At 43.0% G+C, this 9,790-nt stretch overlaps 1 protein-coding gene across 1 annotated transcript in view; it reads right to left on the reverse strand.

Annotated features, from left to right (window-relative positions):
- Positions 1 to 9,249, reverse strand: part of nod1 (nucleotide-binding oligomerization domain containing 1) — a 61,835-nt gene extending 52,586 nt beyond the window's left edge. Inside the window, exon 1 of the mRNA XM_060850081.1 lies at positions 9,154 to 9,249. The gene's annotated coding sequence lies outside the window, so the exon portion shown is untranslated. The remainder of the gene's footprint in view (positions 1 to 9,153) is intronic.
- Between the last annotated feature and the right edge of the window lie 541 nt (positions 9,250 to 9,790).

The following is a 9,790-nucleotide window of genomic DNA, read 5'->3' on the forward strand; positions in this document are numbered from 1 at the left end:
ACACACACCCTGGGAATAATACGCTGTTCTAAGGAAAAAGATAAATTTGATGTCAGTTCTATAGGGTTTCCAACAATGTTAAATGTTAGGTGCCCTTTCTTGGGTAATGGAAGCTAAGCTTATGATCCTATTCTGATATGTTCAAGACGTGGTTGTGCTGGTGATGGACTGGGGTGGACAAGGTTAAAGGTCACATGACACCAGGTTATAGTCCAACAGGTTTATTTGAAACAGCAAGCTTTCAGAGCCCCCACTCCTTCCTCTTGCGGTTTCAAATAAACTGTTGGGTGTAACCCAGTGCCGTGTAATTTTTTACTTTGATATTTTCCAAGACACAGTTTGGGTGCTTATGGATATCTTTGATGTATATGTCCAATAGCAATCCTCAGAGTCAGAACTCACTCAGATTTAAAATGCTTCCATTTGCTGAGAGATGCACCTTTCTGTCTCACTGAATCAGGTAGTGATGCACCTTCCCGCAGACAACAGTAAGAGTGTATGTGTGTGTGTGTGTGTGTGTGCTTTAGAGTCTGCAAGGCTCCATATTCTCACTTTAGCTGCCTAGAATGGTTGAATGCAGGGGCGTGATCAGAGCATATGTTGTAGTGTGTCTTTCTCGTGGAATGTGTCAAGAAGCATTTGAAGAATTCAGTCCCATTAATGCACTATCTTCAGCTGTCTTTGACTTATTTTTAAAGAATTAATTGGCGAGACAGCTAACATTTATTGTCAGTTTCTGACTGCAGTCATTGACTTGAACTGCTGGAGTTCATGTGGGGGAAGCTGCTCTCACATTGCTTTAAGCAGTGGAGAAGTTACCCAGGTGCAAGTAATAGAGGGTCTACTGTTAACATACGACTCTCCAGTATTCCATTTATATAGAAGTATCAATTCCAACTTGTTGAGGTTCCAGATCTGTGGAATTTTGGAATCTCCAGTCAGAGTATCAGAAGCAAGTGAGGAATTCAGTCGATTTATAGTGCACAAGAGGACAATATTCAGGCCATAATACTTGTGCTAACTCTTTCAAAAAGCAGTCCAATTAGTCCTATTCCTCTATTCTGTCATACAGCCGAGCAATTTTTCCCTTTTAAGTATCGGAAGGATGTTGTGATACTTGAAAGGGTTCAGAAAAATTTACAAGGATGTTGCCAGGGTTGGAGGATTTGAGCTATACGGAGAGGCTGAACAGGCTGGGGCTGTTTTCCCTGGAGCATCAGAGGCTGAGTGGTGACTTTATAAAATCATGACGGGCATGGATAGGATATATAGACAAAGTCTTTTCTTTGGGGTGGATGAGTCCAGAACTAGAGGGCATAGGTTTAGGTAGAGGGGAAAGATATAAAAGGGACTAAGGAGCAACTTTTTCACACAGAGGGTAGTGCTTTGATTAGAATGAGCTGCCAGAGGGAAGTGGTGGAGGCTGGTACAATTACAGCATTTATAAGGCATCTGGATGGGTGTATGAATATGGGTTGAGGGGGATATGGGCCAAGTGCTGGCAAATGTGGTTAGATTAGATTAGATAAGGATATCTGGTAAGCACAGACGAGTTGGAGTGAAGGGTCTGTTTCTGTGCTGTACATCTTTATGACTCTGTGACTCATGCAATATCTAGGCAAAATTATATAGTTACTAGATAAGATCCAAAAGAGAGTTACAATTATACAAAATCTTTTTATTTTGTGTTTTTTTTTAAGTTGGGGCTAAAATGAGATAAAGCTGTTTTAAAAACTGAAAGAATGGCTTTATATTAATGATTGTTTGAACATTGATTGCATTTTGAGTTGCAGATGATTTGGAGCTGAGCAGGTGCACAGATTTGCTGTTATTGGCAAAAGATGTTGATTGGTCTATGGGCTAGTGACCAGTTATCAATGGCAGTGACCTTTTTGCCTCAGACTGACAATGGGATTGGTTCTCAGGTAACTGAATAGATTAGAGTCGGGAATGAATAACAAAGAGAGATTAGTATTTGGTTATTCCCAGTTTAGGAGCCGACTCTCTGTTTTCTACAGTAAATTATAAATGTGAAGAAAACTAGTTCATCTTTCCTGCATCAGTGATTGTATGCCATAACTTTTAGTCAGAGATGTTTTATAAAGGGACCAGCCACTAACCAGAGGAAGCAAGCGAAGAAAAATGACTGAAGCAACATGCTGATGAGCAGAAGAGTAATTAAAATCATCTCAACAAAACAATCTGAGAATGAAGATTGCCGAACTGTTCATAATGTTTACTACGTGTGGTGTAAAGGGGATTAAATTACAGATCGTTCTGCTATAACATGCATTTTGTCAGCGCCAATTGGCTATAACATGATTGATGAATTGTGGAGGCTGTTTGAATAATGTGAACTTTCTACTGAAAGTGCATAGTGATTTTTTATTAGCATTATTCTACAGCGCAATGTTCTATAGGGTGAGATTTCAGAGGAACACAACTGTACAGGTTGTTCTGCTATGATGCAGCAGCTGTGTTGCTCTACAATCTCACGCTGTGGAAACTCCTACTATGGAAAACCGCTATAGAATAACACTTATAAAAAATCACTACCCCCATTCAGTAGAAAGTTTGTGTTATCCAAACAACTTCCACAATTCATCAATTGCATAACGACCAATTTGTGTTGACAAATTGTGAATTACAGCAGAACAACCTGTCGTAGTATTACACGTCAATGGTTTATAACTGTTTATCTATAGGAGGGTCTAAGTACTTGTCATATATAGTGGTTCTTGTTCAGTACAGAAACTTTCTATTAATCTGGATCTGAAAACTAGGTAAATTGGAGAGCTGCATATACTTTAACTTTTGTAATGACTCTGGGAATAGAGTAGCCTGCTTCCATCATTCGTCATAACACAACTACGATGCCAGGAGAGAAATCATAACTAACAGGAAAGACTGAAAAGAAGAAGAAAAGGCAGAAGGATGCCCTGAAAGTAGTTTTTAAAATCATGTAGAGATTTGAGTGGGTAGTTGGGAAGGGATGACATTTGATGCTTTCAGATAGAGTTCAAAACTGGGGATTAGAAATGTCAGGTATTTGCTCACAAATCCAATCAGCAATGCAGGAGCAACTTATCTACCCAGACAGAGTAACCAGAATATGGAAATTCCAACCATATGAAGTAGTTGCAGTGAATAACATGAATGCATATAAAGAGAGCTTACATGACTACAGGAGGGAGAAAGAAATAGAATAAAACACTGATAGGATTAACTGAAGAGGTGAGAAAGGCCCATGTGAAGTCATAATCACTGGTATTGGTCACTTGGACATTGGAATGTTTTACTTTGTTAAATGTGTTATATAAATTGATTTAAAGTCATGCTTAATATCAAAATTACTTTATGCATTTCCTGGCTGAAAACCACTAATTGAGTTTTAAAAGACTGAAATGGTACTCTGATGACTTATCACAGCAGTTTCTAAGATGGTTTAACCTTTGCTTGACTGTAAATTATGAATTTCAAAGCAGATATGATCCTAGCTCAGAGTATTGCTTGACACTTCAGATTCTAGAGAAAATGCCAGTTGTTTTTGTGTTAGTTTGTTAACATGGTGGTTAGTCATTGAAACAAATTCACTTGAGGCTGCAGATTTTGTTTATCAACAATATAGAAGCTTAATGCACAAAAGCAAAGGCAAGCTAGATATAGAAGGCAGAATGATCTTGAATCAGACTGATCTTGAATCAATGAAACTGTTTAACAACACAATGCATTTTAGAGATTCAACACTAGTGAAAGTACACCCCTATCTCAGTTCCTTATCTTTCTACATAGCTGACTCCTTGCAGTTGCTGTGCATTGAACTGTGGCGATAAGCCAGAAATCTGAATGTCTAAACTTCCTTTGTTATAATGGTGGCACAGTGGTTAGCACTGCTGCCTCACAGCGCCAGTAGATCCGGGTTCAATTCCCGACTCAGGCGACTGACTGTGTAGAGTTTGCACGTTCTCCCCGTGTCTGCGTGGGTTTCCTCCGGGTGCTCCGGTTTCCTCCCACAGTCCAAAGATGTGCGGGCCAGATGAATTGGCCAAGCTAAATTGCCCGTAGTGTTAGGGAAGGGGTAAATGTAGGGGTATGGGTGGGTTGCGCTTCGGCGGGTCGGTGTGGACTTTTTAGATTTTTAGATTAGATTACTTACAATGTGGAAACAGGCCCTTCGGCCCAACAAGTCCACACCGACCCGCCGAAGCGCAACCCACCCAGACCCCCTATATTTACCACTTAGCTAACACTACGGGCAATTTAGCATGGCCAATTCACCTGGCCAGCACATCTTTGGACTGTGGGAGGAAACCGGAGCACCCGGAGGAAACCCACGCAGACACGGGGAGAACGTGCAAACTCCACACAGTCAGTCGCCTGAGTCGGGAATTGAACCCAGGTCCCTGGCGCTGTGAGGCAGCAGTGCTAACCACTGTGCCACCGTGCTGCCCATTGTTGGGCCGAAGGGCCTGTTTCCACACTGTAAGTCTAATCTAATCTAATAATAACTTCAAATTTTGAAACAAACTCCCCTGGATTGGAAGATTCACAAACTGAACCTCTCCATTGAGGGAACTAATTCCTTGAGCTGCTTCAAGAGTGAATCTAATCTTGCTTCTGAACTCAGTTAGAAAAAAACTTGCTCAATCCAAGATTCTTCTGAACTGAAAACAAAGACAAAAGATCTTAATGTGTTCCATGACCATAGTAAACTCAGAAGTACAAGCATGGTTCTGTTAGTAACACAGGAAGCAACAGTCACTTGCTTTGTCACAAAATGCTGGATTTAGATCACTGTTCTTAAAGGAATGTCCTTCCTTGCGTTTTTTTAAAAAAAACTTCATAGGTGTAACCAACACCCATTGCCTCCATTTTGAAATCTTAATTTCAACAGTTATATTAATACGTATATAAATTATTCATGTTCACAAAATCAAAATAGAGTCAACCTGTTAAAACTCCACAAGAAATAATTACCTTGTAAAAGGGCCATCTCCTAACCCAGTCACAAAGCATCCAGACAACATCTCATTGGTTAAGGACCAACCATTAGACAAGATCATTTCAGTCAATGAACTCTCACTGAGAAAGGAGTTAACCCAAATAAACAATCTCATCATGTAATCCATATGTCTGGAATCCACTAACCATCCCCATCTTTGGATAAGTGTCAGTCAGAAAGAAGATCATTTATCAAGACAGCTAGGTCTGTTTCATATTATAGAAACTACTTTACTCCAGGCCATAAAACAGAGATGCTGAAGAAGCTGAGATGCACCACACTTCTCTTACTCATTTCAGCCTGCAAGTTTCTGAGCCCTATCTGACAGCCAACCAATTATCCACAGGCATTATGTTGAGAAATAATGCAGCAGGTGCTAATAGTAGAACAACAGATAAACATGTCTGTCTTCAATGTATTTACATCATCTCAAGGCTGAATCCCAAGGAACCATTAAGGTCAGCCTGAAACTATCCAAGTCGTCAATCTACAAGCCCCATATACATTTAACTTTTATTAGATTCTAAAAATATAGCTTAATCCATCTAATTTTTATATGTTTGTGGGTGAGTACATGAAAGACAGAACTTGTTTTAGATTAGATTCCCTACAGTGTGAAAACAGGCCCTTTGGCTCAACCAGACCACACTGTTGGGTCGGGACTGCCGACCCCGTGCTCGTTTCAGAGGAATGAGACACCAGGCCAGATTCAAAAGGTACAAAGACTTCTTTATTCCGAGAGAGAATCGTACAGTGAGCAGTTTCGCTCACCGGAGAAGGCGCGCGTTCTGAATTCCCTCGCGGACCCGACGATATTTTAAACCCCGCTCTTCTGAGTGTCCAGTTCCACCTTCCTTGTCAGGCCTCCTCGTTGGTCCATTCGGTTGTGTGTGAGTGGACCTGGACTCTCATTGGCCGTACTGAGGTGCCTGTCAAAACCCTTACTATACCTGTCGAACCCCTACTGTGTTTGTACAATGATCCAGCCCTCATGGGTCCGGTAGTTTCCGTCCCAGTAATTAGTAGTCCATTGTTTAGTCAGTTAAGTTCATTACTATGCGTCTCTCTGCCTAGGCGTATTCCCTGACTGAGACAATAATTCTACAAAGGTTGATCAACAGCCATTATAACTTATCACTGGTTTCAATGGGGATTTACGTCATCGGGGACATCGGCATTCAATTTATCCATAATCTGTTTCGATGGTATAATTTACACCTTTCAACTATTACCGGTTTTCCTTTGTTGGTTTTGAATTCCCAGGTGGATGGTCTGGTTCTGGCTGACCTGATCTAATCATCAGGGAATGTGGTCCCAGACAGACAGTCTTGCAATTGTTAGTTTTCCCTACATGGCTGTGTTTAACCCTTTAGAGACTGAATCTGACAATGTCTGCTGTAGTACTAATAGCACATTGTTTAACCCCAACCTAAGGCACCCCAGTAATGAATTACCCCAACACCCCAACATTACCGACCCTCCAAAGAGTAACTGGCCAAGGCCCAGTTTCCTCTGACTAATGCACCTAACACAATGGGCAATTTAGCACGGCCAATTCACGTGACCTGCACATCTTTGGACTGTGGGAGGAAACCAGACCACCTGGAGGAAATCCACACAGACATGGGGAGAATATGCAAACTTGACACAGACAGTTGCCCAAGGCTGGAATCGAACCTGGGACCCTGGTGCTATGAGGCAGCAGTGCTAACCACTGAGCTACCATGCCACCCACTTTACTATTTTAATTAGAGCAGGTTAGGTATAATAAATACTATTTCTCTCTTTTTAATGATAAAGGAAACCTGTTTGTGTGTCTTTTAAATCACCATATTTAAATAAACACCTCTTGAATTAGCAATCAGAAACCCATGTTATTCTGAAATGAGGAGTAAGAAAAGACTGTTCACTTGATTATATTAAGAAGTTATATGATTAACTTGTTTTGTGCTGTAATTTCAATGTGACTATCAAAGACCCAAGAAGAAAATAACATCTGCCATAAACATTCAGTGAGACCCTAAATATGTATCTATCTCCCTGTTAAGTGAGTAAATTTATGCTTTCAAAAGGAATAAATTGCTGTAGTGTGTGGAAAATCAATTTGCAACTGGAGAACACATACTATTCATCTGATTATGCAATAATCTGCCTGTGAAGGAGGTATTGCATTTCCTCTTGAATTAGCTCATACAGTTGCTATGCAATGGTTTAAGACATTGCTTTTCTGACTACTCAAATGCATTACTTACATGACTGATTTGACCTGTTAAAATAAACCCTTGATTACCAACTTTCAGTGACCTGGAGTGACATGTTACTTTTAAATGAGCTTTTCTTCAAATGTTCAATAACAACACGCAGTTTAACAGGGTATGAGTAGAAACGTGAATCCATGTTTATCATGTGTTTGGTGGCTCTGGGTGCACCATATTAGGCGAGTGTTTCAGACTCAAAGGTTCAAACCACATCGTGGCACATTGCGAAATTAAATAAAATTGGGTAATCTGTGGAAATTGCATGCAAGAACTTGGATTATTACAAAATCCAATTACTTCATTAAGGTTCCAAGGGAGGGAAGCTTGCTATTCCTTTCCTATCTGATCTCAACATAATTATATTCCCCAACTCAGTGGCTTGTGACATAGTCACTAAATTGAGTAACAAGAAGACAATTGGATTGATCTTCTCATCAATGAGCCAGGCACAACATTAAAGAAAGATTTGTATTTGTTCCACACCTTTCAAAACCTCAGGATATCAAAAAATATCTTCCATGAAAGGACATTTAGTCACTGTTTAACGTACAGAGTGCAGCACCCAAACTGCCTAAATTCAGTAAAGTTGTCACAACCAGGTGATTTGTTGTCAGAAATACATCCATGTCAGGGCTCCCGACTGTTGCTGTCACAAACCCCAGGCCCCATTCCACTCCTAAAGTTCAACCATCCTCCCATCTATGCTTCTCTGGGCTCTCTCCCTTCTTCACAAACCTTTCTTCAGGATACTCTCCCCAACTCTCCAACCACATCATTCGTTATCATTCCTCCTCATTTACCCTCCTCAGTGCTCTCTTGCCTCTCCATTTGCCTCCCACAGGGAACTCGCTCATCCCTATTCAGCCCTTCAACATCATTGCCCCTGTTACCCTAGTTCCAGTGAACTCTCTCCTGACTCAGTCCATTCAAAGGTTCCCCTTCTGCTCTCATTCCCTGCAAAGCATGTGTGCCTCTTCCCAGGTGACCCCCCTTTCTCTCTGCCCTCTTTCCCCTCCACCAACCTGACCACTACCCCCCCACCCCAGCCCTCCTGCCCCCACAACCCTTCCCCCTCTACCACCACCTCATCCCCCACCATCCTTTCCCCCCAGCCCCTACCATCGTTCCCTCCTGTCCTTACCATCCTTCCAGCCTACCATCCTCCCCCCGCCCCTAGCACCCTTTCCCCCCTGCCCACACCACCCTTTCCCCCTCTGCCCACATCTCTACCAATCTTCCCCCCAACCTTCCCCAAATACCACCCTTCCCTACCACCCTTCCCCCACAGGTACTACTCCTTCCACCCCCTCCCGCCCTTCCCCCAAAACCCCACTCCTCTTCCCTTCCTGCCCCCTTCAACCATACCCCTCCCAATCTTACCCCCACCTATACAATCCTTCTGCCCCCTACCACAACATGCCTATTATCCCCCGAATCCCCAGCATGTCCACCCACCACCTCCACCCCAACCACCCTTCCCTCACAGGCACTACTCCGTGTACCCCAACCTCCCTTCCCCCAACACCCTTCCCATGTCACACTTGCCTCCCTACAAATATCCCCCCCCTCAATTATTCCCCACTACCAGCCTTCCTGTCCACCCCTTCCCTCCTCCCTCCCTCTCCTTCCCATTTCCCCCTCCCCTTCCACCCATGCCCCTACCATCCTTCTCCCTCCACCCACCCTGCCCACCCCTACCCCTCTCCCCGTTCCTCCCCATATTCTCCCCCCTCCGCCCACCCTGCGGCTCCCGAGCCGCCGCTGTGGAGCAGGAGCGCACTGACCAGCGGAAAAGGAGCCTCTGTCCGGACAGTCAGGGGGCTGGAGCTCGGACCTTCCCCCTGGGTCACAGGCCTTGCTTTCTCCCTCCCCCCCGCTGCCACCCTCTCTCACCTCACAGCTTCTGCTTGAGGAGAAGCGGCTGCTCCTTGTGATCGGGGCGATCAGCCGCCCTCCCCGGGACTGAAGAGATCCCGCACAACCACCGAGTCAAACTGAACCAGGAAACAGGCAGGCAGCTCGCTGCCGGAGTACACCCCAGTGAGATGCTGACCTCACCCTGCCCCTTTGCATGCAGTTATTCTTTCAGCAATGCTAACAAAACTGGCAAAAATAATCCAAAGATTAGCCCTCACTTTTGCCTAAAAATAATCCAAACCCCACAATTTTACAAGGGACCAATTGTGCTTCATTCTTGTTTCTATTTAAGTTCTTGGCGTTTATTTTACGTGTGTTATAGCATGTATTATAATGTTTAAAATTATCACAGTCGTAAAATGTTTAGGTGATAGTATTTTCTAACAATGATTCAACCTATCTTTACAAGCAATTGGCCTTGACTGGGAACAACAAAATATTTAATAATTTGCAAACTTTAGGCTTTAACTGTACCCTTTGGACTGCACTGGCAACTAAAATTGAAACCCCATTTGGCTTGTGTCATAACTGAAGTGATCTAACGGTGTTGGGGGAGGGGAATTGGGAAGTATGATGAGCTGGCATCCTGGGCCATCTTGACGAATGGCAGAGA

Source organism: Hemiscyllium ocellatum, chromosome 34 (assembly GCF_020745735.1).
Source record: "Hemiscyllium ocellatum isolate sHemOce1 chromosome 34, sHemOce1.pat.X.cur, whole genome shotgun sequence".
Classification (NCBI taxonomy): domain Eukaryota; kingdom Metazoa; phylum Chordata; class Chondrichthyes; order Orectolobiformes; family Hemiscylliidae; genus Hemiscyllium; species Hemiscyllium ocellatum.